Source organism: Ranitomeya variabilis, chromosome 8, assembly GCF_051348905.1.
Source record: "Ranitomeya variabilis isolate aRanVar5 chromosome 8, aRanVar5.hap1, whole genome shotgun sequence".
NCBI classification, from domain to species: Eukaryota; Metazoa; Chordata; class Amphibia; order Anura; family Dendrobatidae; genus Ranitomeya; species Ranitomeya variabilis.
The window spans coordinates 45940259-45963589 of NC_135239.1; the positions used below are offsets into that span (position 1 = coordinate 45940259).

Below are 23331 nucleotides of genomic sequence, written 5' to 3' on the forward strand. Positions count from 1 at the left end.
GAAAGTTATCATCAGTGGTGCTAGGATCGAAAGAATAGTGGCCTTCAGTGGGTTTTACTTTTTAAATTCAGTTTAATGCAATAGAATAGACAGGAGAAAACTCTACTGATAAGATTCAGTCCTAGGCAAAATACCATGATTACCAACATGGTTATTGCCAAAATAGTCCATCATTGCTAATTAAGTCCAGCCCCAAGTCCTGCCGAGGAACATCCCCAAACAGAAGAGAATCACCCAGTTGTAGAAGGAATTTTTTTAGAAAAAAAATCTAGTTAAAAATAGTGATTGTCTTTGCCGTCAGTAGTTGGTATATGAATGTATTATTATCTTTAAGAAAATTTGTAGAAAATTCTCTATCCACCCAATGATCACATCCAATTCAATAAGATCACAAGTAATTCTATCTTTAGAATATAACAAAAAATCAAATAATATCGATAGCAAAAGAGTAAAGGGATCCAACTCAACAATAAAGCAGTACATCCTGACTATGGTGTTGCAAAAAATACATAATGTGGAGCCAAATAAAACCAAGCATCCAAGGTGTATACTAAGGGGCTGTATGGTTAACATTAACTGTAAAGGGCAACAGAAACTCTTTGTAAATATTGCCATAACAAAATCCCATATACATAGACTATGCCACTGTAAGAAGCATATACCCTTATACATAAATGTATAGCTCACACATAGAAACATAAAGTAAATAATAGAATTACACCTGTAAGAAGACGATACCAGAAAGGCCGGAGAGGTCAGGTGTCCCCCTACCCCGACGCGGTTTTCGCCTCTAGCTTCTTCCTGGAGACGCTGCATCTATGAGATGTCAATTAGACACTCAAATTACTAACCCAGTAATAAAAAAAACACACAGAAAAAAATACTTTTTTAAAATACAGATTTACTCAGCCATCAAGTGCATCTAACAGTTGAGGGTGGATCTTTGATCCACCCGTGGCTGTAAAGAAGTTAAATGCCGCTGTCAATCACTGACAGTGCATTTAACACTCATCAACAGGAAGCGCATCATTGATCATACTCATCGGCGCGCCCATCCCGTGATCGTAGGGTGCCGATGGGTTGTCATGAAAGTCAGGGGTCGCAGAGGCTGACAATCATAGGAGATATTGTTTTCTGTTATGCATAGCAGAGCTGATGAACTGCAATGTATAGCACAAGTGATAGGGCGATTGCAGCTTTGAGTCTCCTAAAGGGACTATTGAATACAATAAAAAGTTTAAAAAAGTTTAAAAAGAATAAAACACAAAAATTCCTAATCACCACGTTTTTCCCCCATTAACCCCTTACCGACATCGGGAGTAATAGAATGCCGATGTCAGTATCCCCCACTTTGATCCGGCGGTGAGCCCACATCTTTTCCAGGACATATCAGCTGTTTTGAACAGCTAATATGTGCCCGCAATAGCCTCTGGTGGAATCGCAATCCACCCGCGGTTATTAACTAGTTAAATGCCACTGTCAAACTCTGACAGTGGCATTTAACGCGCGCTTCCAGCCATCGGACCAGAAATACATGCACTGGTGACACCCGTCACGTGATCGGGGGTCATCGGTTCATCGGCATGACAACCAGAGGTCTCCTTGAGGCCTCTATGGTTGTCAGTACTGGGTTGCTATGAGCGCCACCCAGTGTTTGGCGCTTATAGCAAGTCAGCAATTCAGCTACAAAAAGGCGATCTGATAATCGCCTCTATGTAGCTGAGCCGATGGAGTTGTGCCAGCTTCTAGTCTCCTATGGAGAAAACATACACATATTTTGTATCGCCACATTCAGAATGGTATTATTAAAAATGTCAGCTCGGTGTGCAAAAAATAAGCCCTCACCCAACCCGAGATCACAAAAAATGGAGATGTAACGGGTATCGGAAAATTGCGCAATTTTTTTGTTTAGCAAAGTTTGGAATTTTTTTCACCACTTAGGTAAAAAAGAACCTAGACATGTTTGGTTTCTATGAACTCGTAATGACCTGGAGAATCATAATGGCAGCTCAGTTTGTACTTTTTCTTTGCAATTTCACCGCACTTGGAATTTTTTTCCCATTTTCTATTACACGACATGGGAAAACAAATGGCCTTGTTCAAAAGCACAACTTGTCCCACAAAAAATAAGCCCTCATATGGCCGTATTTATGGAAAAATAAAAAAGTTATGGCTCTGGACAGGAGGGGAGTAAAAAACAAAAACACAAAACCAAAAAAGCTCCGGGGTGAAGGGGTTAAAAATAAACCTAAAAAAAAGAAAAAATGAATGGCACAAAGACAAAAATCGACTTACTGGTGGAGATGATGGACTCTGGGTCAACGACACCCAACACGGTATGTTCACAGTATACAGAGGTGCTCGCTGGGAAACACATGCAAAGTAATCCAAGAATAAGACAAAACAGCCGCACAACTCAAATCTTCCGTGGAATAAAATAACCTGTGTCCTTTATTTCATTTGCACAATGTGGACAAGGTTACAAAGGAGGGACGTTGACAGGACATGCTGGGAAACAGAAAAGGACTACGGCCGTTTCGCGTATTGCACACTTCAACGGGTCCTATGTTAACAGATGGTATGTCATTTCCTTTTATACCGCAACACCTGGTTTAATTCATTAAAAACACAATTGCGTGAATTTAAAAACATGACAAAATATCAGCAATCAAAAACGACAAACCACATAAATATTTTTCGTTGATAATGGATCTATCAAATTGCTATACAATAAAACTTACAAGAAACAGGAATAATCAAGTCTTTCATTCCTTCCTAAAGGGCCTTGTGCATTTGCCTTTATTATCTATTTACCTTCTTTCTGTAATAGAGCTTTATTGTGGTCTCCCCCACACCTAGGGAATTTTACCACTTCCAAACCTGCAAACCGCAGGGTGTTAACATAGGATCCGTTGAAGCATGCAATACGCGAAACGGCAGTAGTCCTTTTCTGTTTCCCAGCATGTCCTGTCAATGTCCCTCCTTTGCAACCTTGTCCACATTGTGCAAATGAAATAAAGGACACAGGTTTTTTATTCCATGGAAGATTGGAGTTGTGTGGCTGTTTTGTCTTATTCTTGGAAAACCTATAAAAAAAACATATTTGGTAGCGCCACATTCAGAAATGTCCGATCTATCAAAATTTATAAAATAAAAATAATCTGAACAGTAAAAGATGTAGCGAGTAGTGTTGAGCATTCCGATACCGCAAGTATCGGGTATCGGCCGATACTTGCTGTATCGGAATTCCGATACCGAGTTCCGATATTTTTGTGATATCGGAAATCGGAATCGGAAGTTCCCAGTGTATGGTTCCCAGGGTCTGGAGGAGAGGAGACTCTCCTTCAGGCCCTGGGATCCATATTCATGTAAAAAATAAAGAATTAAAATAAAAAATATGGATATACTCACCCGTCCGGCAGCCCCTGCACCTTACCGATGTAACCAGCAGCCTCCGTTCCTAAGAATGAGGAGTTTAGGACCTGTGATGACGTCGCGGCTTGTGATTGGTTGCGTGAGCGGTCACATAAGCGGCTCGCGACCAATCACAACAAGCCGCGATGTCATCACAGGTCCTAAACTCCTCATTCTTTGGAACGGAGGCTGCCGGTTACATCGGTAAGTGCAGGTGCCGCCGGACGGGTGAGTATATCCATATTTTTTATTTTAATTCTTTATTTTTTACATGAATATGGATCCCAGGGCCTGAAGGAGAGTTTCCTCTCCTTCAGACCCTGGGAACCATCCAGGATACCTTCCGTTACTTGTGTCCCATTGACTTGCATTGGTATCGGTATCGGCGATATCCGATACTTTTTGGATATCGGCCGATACCATCCGATACCGATACCTTTGAGTATCGGAAGGTATCGCTCAACACTAGTAGCGAGAAAAAAAAAACACGCCAGAATTACAATTTTTTGGTTGCAGCAGCATTGCAATAAAATACAATAAAAGGCTATCAAAACATTATATCTCAAAATGGTATTAGTAAAAATGTCAGCTCAGGTGCAAAAAATTAAGCCCTCACCTAGCATCAGATCCCGAAAAATGAGAGTGCTATGGGTCAATTTTTTTCACCACTTAAATTTAAAAAAAACTACATTTCTAATCTGCGTACTCGTACAGACCTGGGGAATTTTGTTGCCAGGTCATTTTTACCATACATTGAATATGTTAAGTAAAATAACAACAAAAAAATGTGGAATTTCAGCATTTTTGCAATTTTACCGCGGTTGGAATTTTATTCCTGCAAGACTAAGAAACAGGGGACACCGCTAATTAATAATTGAACTAAAGGGGTTCTGTTAAAGCATGCTGCATAGCAATAGAGAAAATAGAAGAGAAGAAGATGCATGTGAAAAAATAGGAAATGCCCAGGAAAATATATAAAATTAGATTTTTTTCTCGCTACGCCGTTTACCGATTAATTATTTTTATATATTGGCAATTCTGAATGTGGCGATACCAAATATGTGTATGTTGGATTTTTTTATTGTTTTATTTTGAATGGGGTGAATGGGGGGTGATTTGAACTTTCATATATTTTTAATTCTTTTATATATTTTTAAAAACATTTTTTTTTTACTTTTTACTTGCTTCACTAGTCTCCATGGGAGACCAGAAGCTGCAATCATCCGATCGCTCGTGCTACATAGAGTAGGGCTGCAGCCTTGCTCTATGTAGCAGAAATGCCCACTTCTTATGAGCGCCGACCACTGGGCATCACTCATAGCAATCCGGCTATGACAACCACAGGGGTCTCCTGCAGACCCCGGGTTGTCATGTCAACCCACCGGCGACCTGCCGTCATGTGACATGGGAGCCAATGGGCTGGGTTAATTATGCTCTTCCTGTGCGTGCATGTTAAATGCTCCTGTTAGAGCTTGACAGCGGCATTTAACATGTTAACAAACACAGGTGGATCGTGATTCCACCCGTGCCTGTTAGGGGCACATGACACATGATCAGATCAGCTGTCATGTGCCGGAAAAGGTGCTAGCTCTGCTACATCTTAAAGGTACATATACTTTGGGGCATTACATGCTCGTGGATTGCTAGAAAGATTATTTTCACATTTTTCCTACAGATGTAACAATATTGCAAAACATTAAAACCCATTTTTAATGCACAGTTACAGTGGTTCTTATTTCACGTATGCATATTATCTGCCCCTTGTAATATACTTACCAGCTCTGTCTTCTCCTGTTCTCTGCGATGTTCCAGTCGTCTTCTGCTGGTTATGACCTGCTGGATCGCTTCTGAGTTTGCTGGGCGAGTTGGAGGCCACTTTCAATAAACATCTATGAGAGCAACAATGAGGCCAGAACAAGGCTCAATAGACTGACATTGAGAGCTTGTGACCAATAGCTACCGGGGAGCAGAGGGGCGGTCGACCCAGGACCTGCACATTATGGGGCTCACCCGGAGCTACACTACATGTAAGTCTATTAGCGTCTACTGCGCTCGTTTCAGTCAAGCACTGAGACAGAGCAGGGAGAGATGGTCGCCCCGCACTGCCACTCTCTGTAGGCCGCAAGTCGAATTAGACCTAAGAATGGTGGGTCCAGGGTGCAGCGACGCAATTGCAATATCTCGCCACTCACCATCCATCAGGTTGATCGAAATGTGCCGCTGTCTGCTGGATTCGCCAAGTTTAGGTGAGTATATGATACATGTTTTTATTTTAAGATTGTGTGTTTGTGTCTTATATATTGTGTCCTAAGGAGGCCTTAATAGAGTTTGGGATACTACATATGGGGGCCATAATAGACTGTGGGCTACTACTAAGTGGGACATAATAGGCTGGGGGCTACTAATAAAGAGAGCATAATTGACTGGTGGATACTACTAAGGGGGCCATAATAGACTGGGGGCTACTACTAAGTGGGACATAATAGGCTGGGGGGCGGGGCTACTAATAAAGAGAGCATAATAGACTGGTGGATACTACTAAGGGGGCCATAATAGACTGGGGGGTACTATTAAGGGTGCTATAATAGACTGGGGCTACAACTAAGGGGGCTAAATAGAGTGGGGGATACTACTAAGGGTGACATAATAGACTGGGGGCTACTATTAAAGTGGCTATAATAGTGTGGGGTTACTACTAAGGGGGCCATAAAAGCATGGGGCTACTAAAGACAGCCATAAATAATAGTGTGGGGGCTACTAATGGTAATCCTCCTATTGAGTTGTGGCTACTAAAGAGGCCAATATATAGTGTAGGGGCTACTAAGAGGGACCACCATACAGTTTGGAACTTACTAAAGGAGCCATGGTACAGTGTAGGGGCTACTAATGGGGGCCCCTACAGAGGGTGAGCTAATAATGGGGCCCTTCTACAGAGTGGGCGATAATAAGACGACCCTCCCACAGAGTTAGGGCTTCTAGTGGGGCCATCAGAGTGAGGTCTTTTAAGGGAGCCATCTTACAGAGCGGTGGCTACTAAGGGGGTCAATATACTTTGTGGACTACTGTGGAGGTCATCATACAGATTAGGGACTACTGTTAGGGGCCTTCATACAGTGTAGGGGCAACAGGGGGGCATCCTATAGTATGGGAGCCATAAACAGTGTGTGTTCTACTAAGGGGTCATTATACAGTGTGGAGGCTATTGTGGGGCCATCATGCAGTGTGGGAACTACTGTGGAGGCTCCATGTAGATTTCTGACATAATACAGCCTATAGTGGAGCTGTAGGGACATACTGTCTAGAGCTGAGATGTTGGTACATTATACAGTGTATAAGGGAGTTGTGACTTATTGCGTACAGAAAGCTGTACAGCGGAAGACTCAGTGGACACTACTAATATTCAGTAAGAACTTATTGTTATGGGGCACACAGGGTATTGTGACTGTCAAAGTGGCACACAGGGGACATTATTATTTTCAAGGGAGCAAAGCATGGCTACTGATGTCTGGGGCACTTGCACATGGGCATTAATACAGTCTAGAGGTCTGTTTTCCCATCTAAAGGGCACAAAGGAGGCATTTTACTTTGTAAGGAGCACAGTGGTAGCATTACTTACGTGGGGCACTGAAGAGCACTGTTTTTGCACCACACAGCAGGTGCAGTAATAAAGTAAGTAAAGAAGCCAACGTGAAACGCGCATTGGGGCTGCTTGTCTTTGCTCATTTCCACATGGGGCACTATGGGTAAGATGGCCCTTTAAGGTGTATACTCTCTCCCATTCAAAACTGGCATGTGAGCTTTTTGTACTTCTACTGCATAGGACTGACATCACGCTACATGCAACCCTCCACGTATAAACATTGCTAACCTGTTCCATTTGTGTATATATAATGTCTGGGGGATATAATCATGATTGTACTGTTTACCTTATACTGTTAGAGACTAAGACCCTTGCCAGTCATTGACTTTTTTCACTTTGACTTATAGGTCTCCTAATTGTAGATAATATATGCCATGTTGAATGTACTTTTACTGGCCCATTTTTGTCTGTACCCATTACAATATTGTGGATCTGAAGCATGCTAATACCTTGTGTCATGACTGTTGACTTTTTATTATATTTTTTGCCAGTGTTTTTGTAACTTTTGTAATAAACATATTGTTATATTTTAATTATATTTTATATTTTAACTCATTTGGACTTGGACTCCTGATCATAGAATGTTAGAGTTGGAAGGGACCTCCCGGATCACTGTGTTCAACCCCGTGCTCAATGCAGCGCAAGATTCATTAAACCTTCTCGGACAGATGACTGTCCAGCCTCTGTTTGAAGACTTCCATTGAAGGAGGACTCACCACCTCTCGTGGCAGCCTGTTCCACTCGTTGATGACCCTCACTATCAAAATGTTTTTTCTAATATTTAATCTGTATCTTCTCCCTTTCAGTTTCTTTCCATTGTTTCTCATGTTTCCATGTGCAAATGAGAGTAAGGATGATCCCTCTACACCAGTGGTCTTCAACTCTGGTCTTCAAGAGCCCCCAACAGGTCATGTTTTCAGGATTTCCTTAATATTGCATAAATGATGGAATTCTTGTCTGACCAGGTGATCCAATTATCACCATAGCAATACCAAGGAAATCCTGAATACATGACCTGCTGGTGGCTCTTGAGGACCGAAATTGAGAAACACTTCTCTACCTTGTGACAGCCGTTCAGATATTTGTAGACAGCTATTAAGTCCCCTCTTAGCCTTCTTTTTTGCCCCCATACATATGTTGTTTGCAACGCATCTCCTGTTTAAATGGGATGATATGCTGTTGAGAACAATGATTTTTTTTTATTCTGCCATAAATGATCCAACTACCCAATGAATGAACATCATTTTGCTAGTTGGTTTGGCGATTGCTGGCAAACCGCCTGCCACTGTACCTCTTACATAATTAAATGCCCTGTTTGTGCCCTCCAAATGGTAAAATTGCCTCTATATAATATTAAGTAATTTACGGTAATCTGTAAATGCCTCAGAAAATAATACTGCCACCTTACAGTATGATAGCCCCTACGGCTATCCCACACAATATGATGAAGCCGCACTGCCCCCCTGCACAGTATTATGGCCCCCACTGCCATCCAGACACCTCACAGAATGATGGACTCCACAGCCCCCTCACAGTATGATGGCCCCCACAGCTTTCGCACACAGTACTGTGTGTCACTATAGTATAATCATGCCTCTTGAGTGCCCACTTACCATTTAATATTGTCCCTTTCGCTCCCCTAAAAAGTAATAATGTCCCTTGATGCCCACACAAGTGTCCCACAGTATGATGGATCCCATATTCCCTCACACAGAGTATAACAACCCCACAGCCCTCCCACACAGTATGATGCCCCCACACAGAGTTTGATGGTAGCCCCCACACAGTATAATGGCTGGTTCCCACAGTCCCATTACACAGTATGATGGTTCCATGCAGAATCCTGAAACACACAGCACCCCACACAGTATACTGACCCAGCATACTTGCAGTATGATGGCCCCGAGATGGAATACAGTGCATCCTTCCCACTATGATGGATCCCACAGCTCTCACACACAGCATTATGACCACCACAGCCCCAAAGTCTCCTCACATGGTAAGAGGAACTCTACACAGTAAGATGGCCTTCTAGTACCCCCATACAGTATGATAGATGCCGCATAACAAAGAATGATGGAACCCCACACACAGTATGATGGCCCCACAGAACATTCCCCCTCACAAAGAGTACAATAACCTCTCACAAGATATGATCCCACAATGTATGGTGGCCTCACTGTAGAGCCCGCCATACAGAATAATGCCCTAGAAAACTGACTATAATAAACAAAAAATGATATGCTCCCCTAGCCCTTCATCCTTAAAAGTCTGCCGACACAATCCATAGTCATACATAGGACGCAGGCCAAAAGCCACCTGCGGCTTACAGAACAGGAAGCTGTAGGGCAGGAAGAGAATGGCTTGCTGCTCTACCACAATATTTAATTGTATTGGCATGATGTGCACACCGATACAGTTATAAGTGGTGGTCGCTCTAGGTGGGTCCCAACACGTGAGTGAGCCTGGGGAGACCATCCCCTTTGCTTGCCTATTAGCTACTCCATTGCTTGAGGCCTGTTTGAAGAAGGAGACCCTGGTTATTTGTCCAGTTTACACCCCTTAATGCCGTCCCTGGCCACTGTATGTGTGTTTTAAATTGTTTTTTACCACCTCATTTGGGCCATTGACACATTCTTGAGATGTAGTGGACCGACCTTTTAATGGGATTTTTATGTATCTACGCATATCTATCTCAATACCTATTTACATTAGGCGACTCACATGATTCTACTATAATATAAATGAAAATTGGTGCAAAGCATTTCACTCCAGGAAGCTGTATTCTCAATACCTTCATGCCAAGTTAAATTTGGCCCTGATCTTTACGTCCTCTTTCATCTGACACCAAAATGTTTCTTTTATTATTACACCTGTGTGTACAGTTTCGCCTACTAAATAAATATCATAGATGTTCTCCTTCTTTCTGTATAGAGAAAAGGTCACGTATGCACCGGTGAACAGTCTTCTAAACAAGCAATCTCAAAATTGTAGCTGAAAAAAGAGATGGTCCAAAATACAATTTAATTCCCATTGGAAATCCCTATTTATGTAATGCCATAATCTAAACTATTTTATAATATATTTGATTGAAAACTTCCCCATCCTTCCATAACTACACTATCTAACTGCTTTTCTTTGCTTTTTCACAATTTACTTTTTGATGATTCTTCGTTTGTGAATCCCAGTGCATGCTGGGATACTCAAATGAAATGTCATCATGGGGCAGAGGTAACAGTTCCTGCTGGAGACCCGGCCCCCTCCCTGAAATGAAGTATCATCAGTGATGCTTGTTTCGGGGCTGTGCTAGTCCCTGTGTTCTGTGTACTGCGCGATATGCACAAAGTCAGTGCGCTCTCTCACCAGCTTAGATCAGTAGTAACAAGCCAGCTCCAGAGCACACTGTTAGTATGTGTTGTAAGACTACCCAGCATGCAGAGACCAGTCCCTCAACTGACATAGATAAGGCTCTAGAGCACCTGATATGTCTGGCCGCATTGGTGGCAAGTCATGCACATGAGCATTTTATATGTGTTAGTTCTTTTGCACAGTGCCACCAGATGATTATTTGGCAGTATGCAGGCTGTGCAAGAGGAAAATAAGCCATGGATATCCCAGCTCATATAGACTAGGAACTATGGCTCTCCATCAGCTTATGAGGCAACACTTTACCTGGTCATTTAGCAAAGTTAAGTTGGCCATCAATTAGATCAAGCTTCAAGTTGTTCTTTTCCTCGATCTCACCACTCTTTTCTTTCTGTACACAAATCCACACCCTCAAGTGGTATCTTTTTGGTGTCACACCACCATCACTGTCATCCCACATTACTGACTATAGTACTCTGATCACGCTTACTCCTCCGACTCTGCCACAACAGCAAATATCTGTTCTTGATTGTATGTTGAAGAAATGGGCATGCTGCCAACTAAACTTTCACATGGACAAGTTGCTGGTGGTACAGAAACTGCTGTACTACCTGGTGGACTCGATGTGGAAATGATGGCGTTTACCCAGTCTTACTGAAATGAACCCAGTCACTTCTATTTTTCATAGAAAGAGATGCCTACCTTCTGTTCTCATGTGCAGCATAACATAGGGCACTGTCTCATTGTGTCGTCGTGCTGCGAAGTGCACTGCACCGTAAACATAAAGCAGCAACTACAATACACGAGTTTCACAGCTCACTGGGTGAATGTTTTCAATGTCACTGATGCACCATTGCAACTGGGACAAATGGTGACACCTCTACAACATGGAGCTAAGTCTGTTTTAACCATCAGATTTTGGTTCTCTGTTTCAGCCTACATATTCACACACTTCTGGCTTTGTGAAAACAAAATGATATGCTAGAGTGCCATCTGATTTACAGAGTTGTAACCTGCTGCAATCAGATCCTGTATGTGATGCAACATCTCTACGAGCACTGAAAAATAGTGACAGACTACATCAGTTGGCAGGCAAACTTGTTGTGAACTCTGTTCTCGGACTCCCTCCGGTGGTTGTGAGTGGTACTGTGTGAGTTTGTCTTTGGGCTCCCTCTGGTGGCTCTTTTGTCATTCTGCGGGTCTGTGGCTGGGATCAGCTGCCTCGTTACCTGCTAGTCAGGTTTCCTATTTAACTCACCTGGACGTTCATTTTTTGCCTGCTGTCGTTGTATTCAGTGTGCTTCTGATTTCTCCTGACTTCATTCGTTTTCAGTCTCTCCAAGAGAAGCTAAGTTTGCTCGTTCATTTTTGCTCATCTGTGTTCTATATGTTTCTCAGTATACGATGAGTTCTGTCCAGTTTGCTAATATGTGATCTTTTGCTTTCTGGTAGCTCTGGGGTGCAGAGTTTCTCCCCTCACATCATTAGTTGGTGTGGGGGTTCTTGCATTCTCTGCGTGGATGTTTTTTGCATAGGGTTTTTTACTGACCGCACAGATTCTTGCTATCCTCTTCCTATTCAGTGATTAGTGGGCCTCTTTTGCTGAACCTGTTTTCATTTCTACGTTTGTGCCTTCTCCTTAACTCACCGTTATTATTTGTGGGGGCTGTTCTAAACTTTGGGGTTATTTCTCTGAGGCAAGTGAGGCTTTAATTTCTTTCTAGGGGTAGCCAGTTTCTCAGGCTGTGAAGAGACGTCTAGGAATTTTTGGTACGTTCCACGGCTGCCTATAGTGTGTGCGGTTAGGATCAGGGTTGCGGTCAGTCCAGTTACCACATCCCCAGAGCTCGTCCTATGTTCTCCTACTTAGCTGGTCAGATTTGTGATCCTAAGCCACTAAGGATCATAACAGTACAGCAGGCCTTAAAGTGTTAAATGCATCGCAGAAGCTGGATAAGAGAAGTCTTGAGTGCTTTTTTTTTTTTTTTCCTTTGCTGCAGTTTGTCTAGCTTCTCTCCTCCCCTTAATCTCTGGGTGGCTCTGAATTCAGCTGTAGACATGGATATTCAGAGTTTGACTTCTAATATGGATCATCTTACTGCAAGGATACAAAGCATTCAGGATCATGTTGTTCATAGTCCTATGTCAGAGCCTAAGATACCTATTCCTGAGTTGTTTTCTGGAGATAGATCTAGGTTTTTGAATTTTAAGAATAATTGCAAGTTATTCCTTTCATTGAGACCTCGTTCCTCTGGTAATCCAGCTCAGCAAGTTAAAATTATTATTTCTTTGTTACGTGGTGACCCTCAGGATTGGGCATTCTCCCTGGCGCCAGGAGATCCTGCATTGCTGAATGTGGATGCGTTTTTTCTGGTGCTTGGATTACTTTATGAGGAACCTAATCTTGAGGACCAGGCAGAAAAGGCTTTGCTGGCCCTTTCTCAGGGTCAAGATGAAGCAGAGGTTTATTGTCAGAAATTTAGGAAATGGTCAGTGCTTACTCAATGGAATGAGTGTGCCCTGGCAGCATTTTTCAGAAAAGGTCTTTCCGAAGCCCTTAACCCCTTCCTGACATCAGACGTACTATCCCGTCGAGGTGGGGTGGGCCCGTATGACCGCCGACGGGATAGTACGTCATCACCGATCAGCGGCGCTCACGGGGGGAGCGCGGCCGATCGCGGCCGGGTGTCAGCTGCATATCGCAGCTGACATCCGGCACTATGTGCCAGGAGCAGTCATGGACCGCCCCCGGCACATTAACCCCCGGCACACCGCGATCAAACATGATCGCAGTGTACCGGCGGTATAGGGAAGCATCGCGCAGGGAGGGGGCTCCCTGCGGGCTTCCCTGAGACCCCCGGAGCAACGCGATGTGATCGCGTTGCTGCGAGGGTCTCCTACCTCCTTCCTGGCTGCAGGTCCCGGATCCAAGATGGCCGCGGCATCCGGGTCCTGCAGGGAAGGAGGTGGCTTACCGAGTGTCTGCTCAGAGCAGACACTTGGTAAGCCTGCAGCCCTGCACAGCAGATCGTCGATCTGGCAGAGTGCTGTGCACACTGCCAGATCAATGATCTGTGATGTCCCCCCCTGGGACAAAGTAAAAAAGTAAAAAAAAATTTTTTCCACATGTGTAAAAAAAATAAAAAAAAATTCCTAAATAAATAATAAAAAAAAAATATATATTATTCCCATAAATACATTTCTTTATCTAAATAAAAAAACCAAAACAATAAAAGTACACATATTTAGTATCGCCGCGTCCGTAACGACCCAACCTATAAAACTGCCCCACTAGTTAACCCCTTCAGTAAACACCGTAAGAAAAAAAAAAAAAAACGAGGCAAAAAACAACGCTTTATTACCATACCGCCGAACAAAAAGTGGAATAACACACGATCAAAAAGACTGATATAAATATCCATGGTACCGCTGAAAACGTCATCTTGTCCCGCAAAAAACAAGCCACCATTCAGCATCATCAGCAAAAAAATAAAAAAGTTATAGTCCTGAGAATAAAGCGATACCAAAATAATTATTTTTTCTATATTTTAGTTTTTATCGTATAAAAGCGCCAAAACATAAAAAAATGATATAAATGAGATATCGCTGTAATCATACTGACCCGACGAATAAAAATGCTTTATCAATTTTACCAAACGCGGAACGGTATAAACGCCTCTCCCAAAAGAAATTCATGAATAGCTGGTTTTTGGTCATTCTGCCTCACAAAAATCGGAATAAAAAGCGATCAAAAACGGTCACGTGTCCGAAAATGTTACCAATAAAAACGTCAACTCGTCCCGCAAAAAACAAGACCTCACATGACTCTGTGGAGCAAAATGTGGAAAAATTATAGGTCTCAAAATGTGGAGACGCAAAAACTTTTTTGCTATAAAAAGCGTCGCTGGATTCACACTTGCGTTTTTGTCTGCAGCGTTTTTTGCACAAAAAAACGCATGCGTTTTTTCCCTATATTTAACATTGAAAACGCATGCGGTTTTTTTGTACGCGTTTGGTCGCGTTTTCAAACGCATGCGGTTTTTTTCTGCATGCGTTCATTTTCAGAAATACAACCTGCAGTATTTTCTTGCGTTTTTAAGCACATGCGTTTGTTTGCGTTAAAAACGCATGCATTTTTATCGAAAAAAAAACAGAAAACACACTGAAAAGCCACCCACCACCATCAAGGTGATAAAGGGATCCAAACCCTAACCCTAACTCTACCCCTAACCTCACCCCTATCCGTTTAATGAACATTTTCTGACAGTCATAGTGCCACGTATTTCAGTGCCACGTATTTCAGTGCCACGTATTTCAGTGCCACGTATTTCAGTGCCACGTGTTTCAGTGCCACGTATTTCAGTGCCACGTATCACGTATTTCAGTGCCACGTATCACGTATTTCAGTGCCACGTATCACGTATTTCAGTGCCACATATTTTAGTACCACGTATTTCAGTTGCACGTATTTCAGTGCCATGTATTTCAGTGCCACGTATTTCAGTGCCACGTATTTCAGTGCCACGTATTTCAGTGCCACGTATTTCAGTGCCACGTATCACGTATTTCAGTGCCACGTGTTTCAGTGCCATGTATTTAAGTGCCACGTATCACATATTTCAGTGCCACGTATTTCAGTGCCACGTATTTCAGTGCCACGTATTTCAGTGCCACGTATTTCAGTGCCACGTATTTCAGTGCCACGTATTTCAGTTCCACGTATCACATATTTCAGTGCCACGTATTTAAGTGCCACGTATTTCAGTGCCACGTATTTCAGTGCCACGTATTTCAGTGCCACGTATTTCAGTGCCACGTATCACGTATTTCAGTGCCACGTGTTTCAGTGCCACGTATTTAAGTGCCACGTATCACGTATTTCAGTGCCACGTATTTCAGTGCCACGTATTTCAGTGCCACGTATTTCAGTGCCACGTATTTCAGTCACGTTTAGGGTTAGGGGTAGGGTTAGGGTTAGGGTTGGAGGTAAAGTTAGGGTTGGGGCTAAAGTTAGGGTTGGGGCTAAAGTTAGGGTTAGGGTTTGGATTACATTTACGTTTGGATTAGGGTTGGGATTAGAATTATGGGTGTGTCAGGGCTAGGGGTGTGGTTAGGGTTACCGTTGGGATTAGGGTTAGGGGTGTGTTTGGGTTAGGGTTTCAGGTAGAATTGGGGAGTTTCCACTGTCCAGGCACATCAGGGGCTCTCCAAGCGCGACATGGCGTCCAATCTCAATTCCAGCCAATTCTGCGTTGAAAAAGTAAAACAGTGCTCCTTCCCTTCCGAGCTCTCCCGTGCGCCCAAAAAGGGGTTTACCCCAACATATGTGTTATCAGCGTACTCGGGACAAATTGAACAACAACTTCTGGGGTCCAAGTTCTCTTGTTATCCTTAGGAAAATAAAAATTTGGGGGGCTAAAAATCATTTTTGTGGGAAAAAAAAGATGTTTTATTTTCACGGCTCTGCGTTATAAACTGTAGTGAAGCACTTGGGGGTTCAAAGTTCTCACAACACATCTAGATAAGTTCCTTGGGAGGTCTAGTTTCCAATATGGGGTCACTTGTGGGGGGTTTGTACTGTTTGGGTACATCAGGGGCTCTGCAAATGCAACGTGACGCCTGCAGACCAATCCATTTAAGGCTGCATTCCAAATGGCGCTCCTTCCCTTCCGAGCTCTGTCATGCACCCAAACAGTGGTTCCCCCCCACATATGGGGTATCAGCGTACTCAGGACAAATTGGACAACAACGTTTGGGGTCTAATTTATCCTGTTACCCTTGTGAAAATACAAAACTGGGGGCTAAAAAATCATTTTTGTGAAAAAAAAAAAGAATTTTTATTTTCACGGCTTTGCGCTATAAACTTTAGTGAAACACTTGGGGGTTCAAAGTTCTCAAAACACATCTAGATAAGTTCCTTGGGAGGTCTAGTTTCCAATATGGGGTCACTTGTGGGGGGTTTGTACTGTTTGGGTACATCAGGGGCTCTGCAAATGCAACGTGACGGCTGCTGACCAATCCATTTAAGTCTGCATTCCAAATGGCGCTCCTTCCCTTCCGAGCTCTGTCATGCGCCCAAACAGTGGTTCCCCCCCACATATGGGGTATCAGCGTACTCAGGACAAATTGGAAAACAAATTTTGGGGTCCAATTTATTCTGTTACCCTTGTAAAAATACAAAGCTGGGTGCTAAAAAAATCATTTTTGAGAAAAAAAATAAAAATTATTTTCACGGCTCTGCGTTATAATCTGTAGTGAAACACTTGGGAGTTCAAAGCTCTCAAAACACATCTAGATAAGTTCCTTAGGGGGTCTACTTTCCAAAATGGTGTCACTTGTAGGGAGTTTCAATGTTTAGGCACATCAGGGGCTCTCCAAACGCAACATGGCATCCCATCTCAATTCCAGTCAATTTTGCATTGAAAAGTCAAATGGCGCTCCTTCCCTTCCAAGCTCTGCCATGCGCCCAAACAATGGTTTACACCCACATATGGGGTATCATCGTACTCAGGACAAATTGCACAACATTTTTTGGGGTCCAATTTCTTCTCTTACCCTTGGGAAAATAAAAAATTGGGGGCAAAAAGATCATTTTTGTGAAAAAATATGATTTTTTATTTTTACGGCTCTGCATTATAAACTTCTGTGAAGCACTTGGTGGGTCAAAGTGCTCACCACACATCTAGATAAGTTCCTTAGGGGGTCTACTTTCCAAAATGGTGTCACTTGTAGGGAGTTTCAATGTTTAGGCACATCAGGGGCTCTCCAAACGCAACATGGCGTCCCATCTCAATTCCAGTCAATTTTGCATTGAAAAGTCAAATGGCGCTCCTTCCCTTCCAAGCTCTGCCATGCGCCCAAACAATGGTTTACACCCACATATGGGGTATCAGCGTACTCAGGACAAATTGCACAACATTTTTTGGGGTCCAATTTCTTCTCTTACCCTTGGGAAAATAAAAAATTGGGGGCGAAAAGATCATTTTTGTGAAAAAATATGATTTTTTATTTTTACGGCTCTGCATTATAAACTTCTGTGAAGCACTTGGTGGGTCAAAGTGCTCACCACACATCAAGATAAGTTCCTTAGGGGGTCTACTTTCCAAAATGGTGTCACTTGTAGGGGGTTTCAGTGTTTAGGCACATCAGGGGCTCTCCAAACGCAACATGGCGTCCCATCTCAATTCCAGTCAATTTTGCATTGAAAAGTCAAATGGCGCTCCTTTCCTTCCGAGCTCTGCCATACGCCCAAACAGTGGTTTACCCTCATATATGGGGTATCAGCGTACTCAGGACAAATTGTACAACAACTTTGGGGGTCCATTTTCTCCTGTTACCCTTGGTAAAATAAAACAAATTGGAGCTGAATTAAATTGTGTGTGAAAAAAAGTTAAATGTTCATTTTTATTTAAACATTCCAAAAATTCCTGTGAAACACCTGAAGGGTTAATAAACTTCTTGAATGTGGTTTTGAGCACCTTGAGGGGTGCAGTTTTTAGAATGGTGTCACACTTGAGTATTGTCTATCATATAGACCCCTCAAAATGACTTCAAATGAGATGTGGTCCCTAAAAAAAAATGGTGTTGTAAAAATGAGAAATTGCTGGTCAAATTTTAACCCTTATAACTCCGTCACAAAAAAAAATTTTGGTTCCAAAATTGTACTGATGTAAAGTAGACATGTGGGAAATGTTACTTATTAAGTATTTTGCGTGACATATGTCTGTGATTTAAGGGCATAAAAATTCAAAGTTGGAAAATTGCAAAATTTTCAAAATTTTCACCAAATTTCCATTTTTTTCACAAATAAACGCAAGTTATATCGAATAAATTTTACCACTAACATGAAGTACAATATGTCACGAGAAAACAATGTCAGAATCGCCAAGATCCGTCAAAGCGTTCCAGAGTTATAGCCTCATAAAGGGACAGTGGTCAGAATTGTAAAAATTGGCCCGGTCATTAACGTGCAAACCACCCTTGGGGGTGAAGGGGTTAAGAATATTATGGTGGGGTTCCCCACGCCTGCGAGTCTTAATGAGTCAATGGCTTTGGCCATTCAGATTGATCGGCGTTGGCGGGAGCGCAAACCTGTGCACCATCTGGCGGTGTTTCCTGAACAGAGACCAGAGTCTATGCAATGTGACAGGATTCTGACTAAAATGGAATGGCAAAATCATAGATGTCAGAATGGGTTGTGCTTCTACTGTGGTGATTCTGCTCATGTCATCTCAGATTGTCCTAAGCGCACAAAAAAGTTCGCTAAATCTGTCACCATTGGTACTGTACAGCCTAAATTCATTTTGTCTTGTTACGTTGATTTGCTCTCTGTCATCCTACTCTGTTATGGCTTTTGTGGATTCGGGTGCTGCCCTGAATCTGATGGATTTGTCTTTTGCCAGGCACTGTGGTTTTGTTTTAGAGCCTTTGCAGTTCCCTATTCCACTGAAGGGAATTGATGCCACGCCATTGGCCAAGAATAAACCTCAATACTGGACCCAAGTGACCATGTGTATGACTCCTGCACATCAGGAGGTGATTCGCTTTCTTGTGTTACATAATTTGCATGACGTTGTCGTGTTGGGTCTGCCGTGGCTGCAGGCTCATAATCCAGTCCTGGATTGGAAAGCAATGTCTGTGTTAAGTTGGGGTTGCCAGGGAATTCATGGCGATGCTCCTTTGGTATCAATTGCTTCCTCTACTCCTTCTGAGGTCCCTGAGTTCTTGTCGGACTACCAGGATGTATTTGATGAGCCCAAATTCAGTGCCCTACCTCCTCATAGGGATTGTGATTGTGCTATAAATTTGATTCCTGGTAGTAAGTTCCCTAAGGGACGACTGTTTAATTTGTCTGTGCCAGATCATGCCGCTATGCGGAGTTATGTAAAGGAGTCTTTGGAGAAGGGACATATTCGCCCGTCCTCGACCCCTCTTGGTGCAGGATTCTTTTTTGTGGCCAAGAAGGATGGTTCTTTGAGACCCTGTATAGATTATCGCCTTCTAAATAAGATCACGGTCAAATTTCAGTACCCTTTGCCATTGTTGTCTGATCTGTTTGCTCGGATTAGGGGGGCTAGTTGGTTCACCAAGATAGATCTTCGTGGCGCGTACAATATTGTGCGTATAAAGCAGGGTGATGAATGGAAAACTGCATTTAATACGCCCGAAGGCCATTTTGAGTACTTGGTGATGCCTTTTGGACTTTCTAATGCCCCTTCTGTGTTTCAGTCCTTCATGCACGACATCTTCCGAGAATATCTGGATAAATTTATGATTGTGTATCTAGATGATATTTTGGTCTTTTCGGAGGATTGGGAGTCCCATGTGAAGCAGGTCAGGATGGTATTTCAGGTCCTGCTTGCCAATGCCTTATTTGTGAAGGGCTCAAAATGTCTCTTTGGAGTCCAGAAGGTTTCCTTTTTGGGCTTTATTTTTTCCCCTTCTGCTATCGAGATGGACCCAGTCAAGGTCCAGGCTATTCATGATTGGACTCAACCTACATCGGTTAAGAGTCTTCAGAAGTTCTTGGGTTTTGCTAATTTTTACCGTCGCTTTATCACTAATTTTTCTGGTGTGGTTAAGCCTTTGACGGATTTGACCAAGAAGGGTTCTGATGTGACTAACTGGTCTCCTGCGGCCGTGGAGGCCTTTCAGGAGCTGAAGTGCCGGTTTTCTTCGGCTCCAGTATTATGTCAGCCAGATGTCTCGCTTCCCTTCCAGGTCGAGGTTGATGCTTCTGAGATTGGAGCAGGGGCTGTTTTGTCACAGAGAAGCTCTGATTGCTCTGTGATGAAGCCATGTGCTTTCTTTTCAAGAAAGTTTTCGCCTGCCGAGCGAAATTATGATGTTGGTAATCGGGAGTTGTTGGCAATGAAGTGGGCATTTGAGGAGTGGCGACATTGGCTAGAGGGAGCTAGGCTTTGTGTGGTGGTCTTGACTGATCACAAGAATTTGATTTATCTCGAGTCGGCCAAACGGCTGAATCCTAGACAGGCTCGTTGGTCGTTGTTTTTCTCACGTTTCGATTTTGTGGTCTCGTACCTTCCTGGTTCGAAGAACGTGAAGGCTGATGCTCTTTCTAGGAGTTTTGTGCCTGACTCTCCTGGAGTTTCAGAGCTACCTGGTATCCTCAGAGAGGGGGTGATTTTGTCTGCCATTTCCCCAGATTTGCGGCGGGTGTTACAGGAATTTCAGGCGGATAGACCAGACCGTTGCCCACCAGAGAGACTGTTTGTCCCAGATAGATGGACCAGCAGAGTTATTTCCGAGGTTCATTCTTCGGTGTTGGCGGGTCATCCTGGGATATTTGGTACCAGAGATTTGGTGGCTAGGTCTTTCTGGTGGCCTTCCTTGTCGCGGGATGTGCGTTCCTTTGTGCAGTCCTGTGGGATTTGTGCTCGGGCTAAGCCTTGTTGTTCTCGTGCCAGTGGATTGCTTTTGCCCTTGCCGGTTCCGAAGAGGCCTTGGACGCATATTTCCATGGATTTTAATTCGGATCTTCCGGTCTCTCAGAGAATGTCTGTCATCTGGGTGGTTTGTGATCATTTTTCTAAAATGGTCCATTTGGTGCCCTTGCCTATGTTGCCTTCCTCCTCCGATTTTTTTTTTTTTTTCAGAATGTGGTTCGTTTGCACGGCATACCTGAAAACATTGTGTCTGACAGAGGATCCCAGGTTGTGTCCAGATTTTGGCGGTCCTTTTGTGCTAAGATGGGCATTGATTTATCTTTTTCGTCGGCCTTCCATCCTCAGACGAATGGCCAAACCGAGCGAACTAATCAGACGTTGGAAACTTATTTAAGATGTTTTGTTTCTGCTGATCAGGATGACTGGGTGACTTTTTTGCCATTGGCCGAGTTTGCCCTTAATAATCGGGCCAGTTCTGCTACTTTGGTTTCGCCTGTCTTTTGCAATTCTGGTTTTCATCCTCGTTTTTCCTCGGGTCAGGTTGAGCCTTCTGACTGTCCTGGGGTGGATTCTGTGGTGGATAGGTTGCAGCAGATTTGGAACCATGTGGTGGACAATTTGACATTGTCACAAGAGAAGGCTTAGCGCTTTGCTAACCATCGTCGCTGTGTGGGTCCCCGACTCCGTGTGGGGGATTAGGTGTGGTTGTCTTCTCGTTATGTTCCTATTCATCGGTCCTTATAAAACTTTGGAAATTCTCAACCCTGTGTCATTTCGTTTGGACCTCCCAGCATCGTTTGTCATCATAATGTGTTCCATAGGTCTTTGTTGCGGAGGTATGTGGTGCCTGTGGTTCCTTCGGTTGATCCTCCTGCTCCGGTGCTGGTGGAGGGAGAATTGGAGTACGGAGTGGAGAAGATCTTGGATTCTCATGTTTCAAGACGGAGGCTTCAGTACTTGGTTAAGTGGAAGGGCTATGGTCAGGAGGATAATTCCTGGGTTGTCGCCTCTGATGTTCATGTGGCCGATTTGGTTCATGCCTTCCATGAGGCTCATCCTGATCGCCCTGGAGGCTCTCGTGAGGGTTCGGTGACCCCTCCTCAAGGGGGGGTACTGTTGTGAACTCTGTTCTCGGACTCCCTCCGGTGGTTGTGAGTGGTACTATGTGAGTTTGTCTTTGGGCTCCCTCTGGTGGCTCTTTTGTCATTCTGCGGGTCTGTGGCTGGGATCAGCTGCCTCGTTACCTGCTAGTCAGGTTTCCTATTTAGCTCACCTGGACATTCATTTTTTGCCTGCTGTCGTTGTATTCAGTGTGCTTCTGATTTCTCCTGACTTCATTCGTTTTCAGTCTCTCCAAGAGAAGCTAAGTTTGCTCGTTCATTTTTGCTCATCTGTGTTCTATATGTTTCTCAGTATACGATGAGTTCTGTCCAGTTTGTTAATATGTGATCTTTTGCTTTCTGGTAGCTCTGGGGTGCAGAGTTTCTCCCCTCACATCGTTAGTTGGTGTGGGGGTTCTTGCATTCTCTGCGTGGATGTTTTTTGCATAGGGTTTTTTACTGACCGCACAGATTCTTGCTATCCTTTTCCTATTCAGTGATTAGTGGGCCTCTTTTGCTGAACCTGTTTTCATTTCTACGTTTGTGCCTTCTCCTTAACTCACCGTTATTATTTGTGGGGGGCTGTTCTAAACTTTGGGGTTATTTCTCTAAGGCAAGTGAGGCTTTAATTTCTCTCTAGGGGTAGCCAGTTTCTCAGGCTGTGAAGAGACGTCTAGGAATTTTTGGTACGTTCCACGGCTGCCTATAGTGTGTGCGGTTAGGATCAGGGTTGCGGTCAGTCCAGTTACCACATCCCCAGAGCTCGTCCTATGTTCTCCTACTTAGCTGGTCAGATTTGTGATCCTAAGCCACTAAGGATCATAACACAAACTGCAGTGTCTCCTACTTAAGCCTTTCGAAGACGTGACAAAATTTGTCAGTAGTGAAACATGTGGAATCAATTATGTCATCCCCTTGCATTTGTCTTGGAAAAACGCTTACCAGAATGCAAGAAAGTATGGTGGAAAAACAGCAAGTTGCGCCTGTTCATTGCCGTAATGTGTTTTTTGGGGACCTCAAGGACAGTGTTACATGCTGCAGGATTTGGAGAAGAAGAAAGAGGAAGAGCAGCAGCAGATGGATGTAGAGGGGGACATAGACTTTAAACAGGAAGGGGATGAGGCTGATAGAGTGAAAATGTTGACCCTGGATATGACAACCAACTGTTGCAGCAAGGTGATGAAAATTAACCAATGGTGTTTTCAGCCTTGCTGGCCAGCATGGCAAGCTACATGTTGGAATGCTTGGGAGATGGCAGGAATATTGTTAACTTCAATGTTATGACCCCAATGGCAGAGGGTCTCAGAAGTTATTACCAAGTCTGCAAACACAAAAAACCAGCTCATAGGGCAGTGTAACTAGGCTGACCGTATACCTGATCCTAGCACCACAAATAGCAGCAGCC

At 43.4% G+C, this 23331-nt stretch overlaps 1 protein-coding gene and 1 long non-coding RNA gene across 3 annotated transcripts in view; one reads left to right on the forward strand and one right to left on the reverse strand.

Annotated features, from left to right (window-relative positions):
• LOC143788102 (uncharacterized) overlaps positions 1-23331 on the forward strand; it is a 182861-nt gene that overhangs the window by 23152 nt on the left and 136378 nt on the right. The window lies entirely within an intron of this gene.
• Positions 5194-23331, reverse strand: part of LOC143787444 (uncharacterized) — a 39582-nt gene continuing 21444 nt past the window's right edge. Inside the window, exon 3 of the long non-coding RNA XR_013218369.1 lies at positions 5194-5303. This is a non-coding gene — a long non-coding RNA (uncharacterized LOC143787444). The remainder of the gene's footprint in view (positions 5304-23331) is intronic.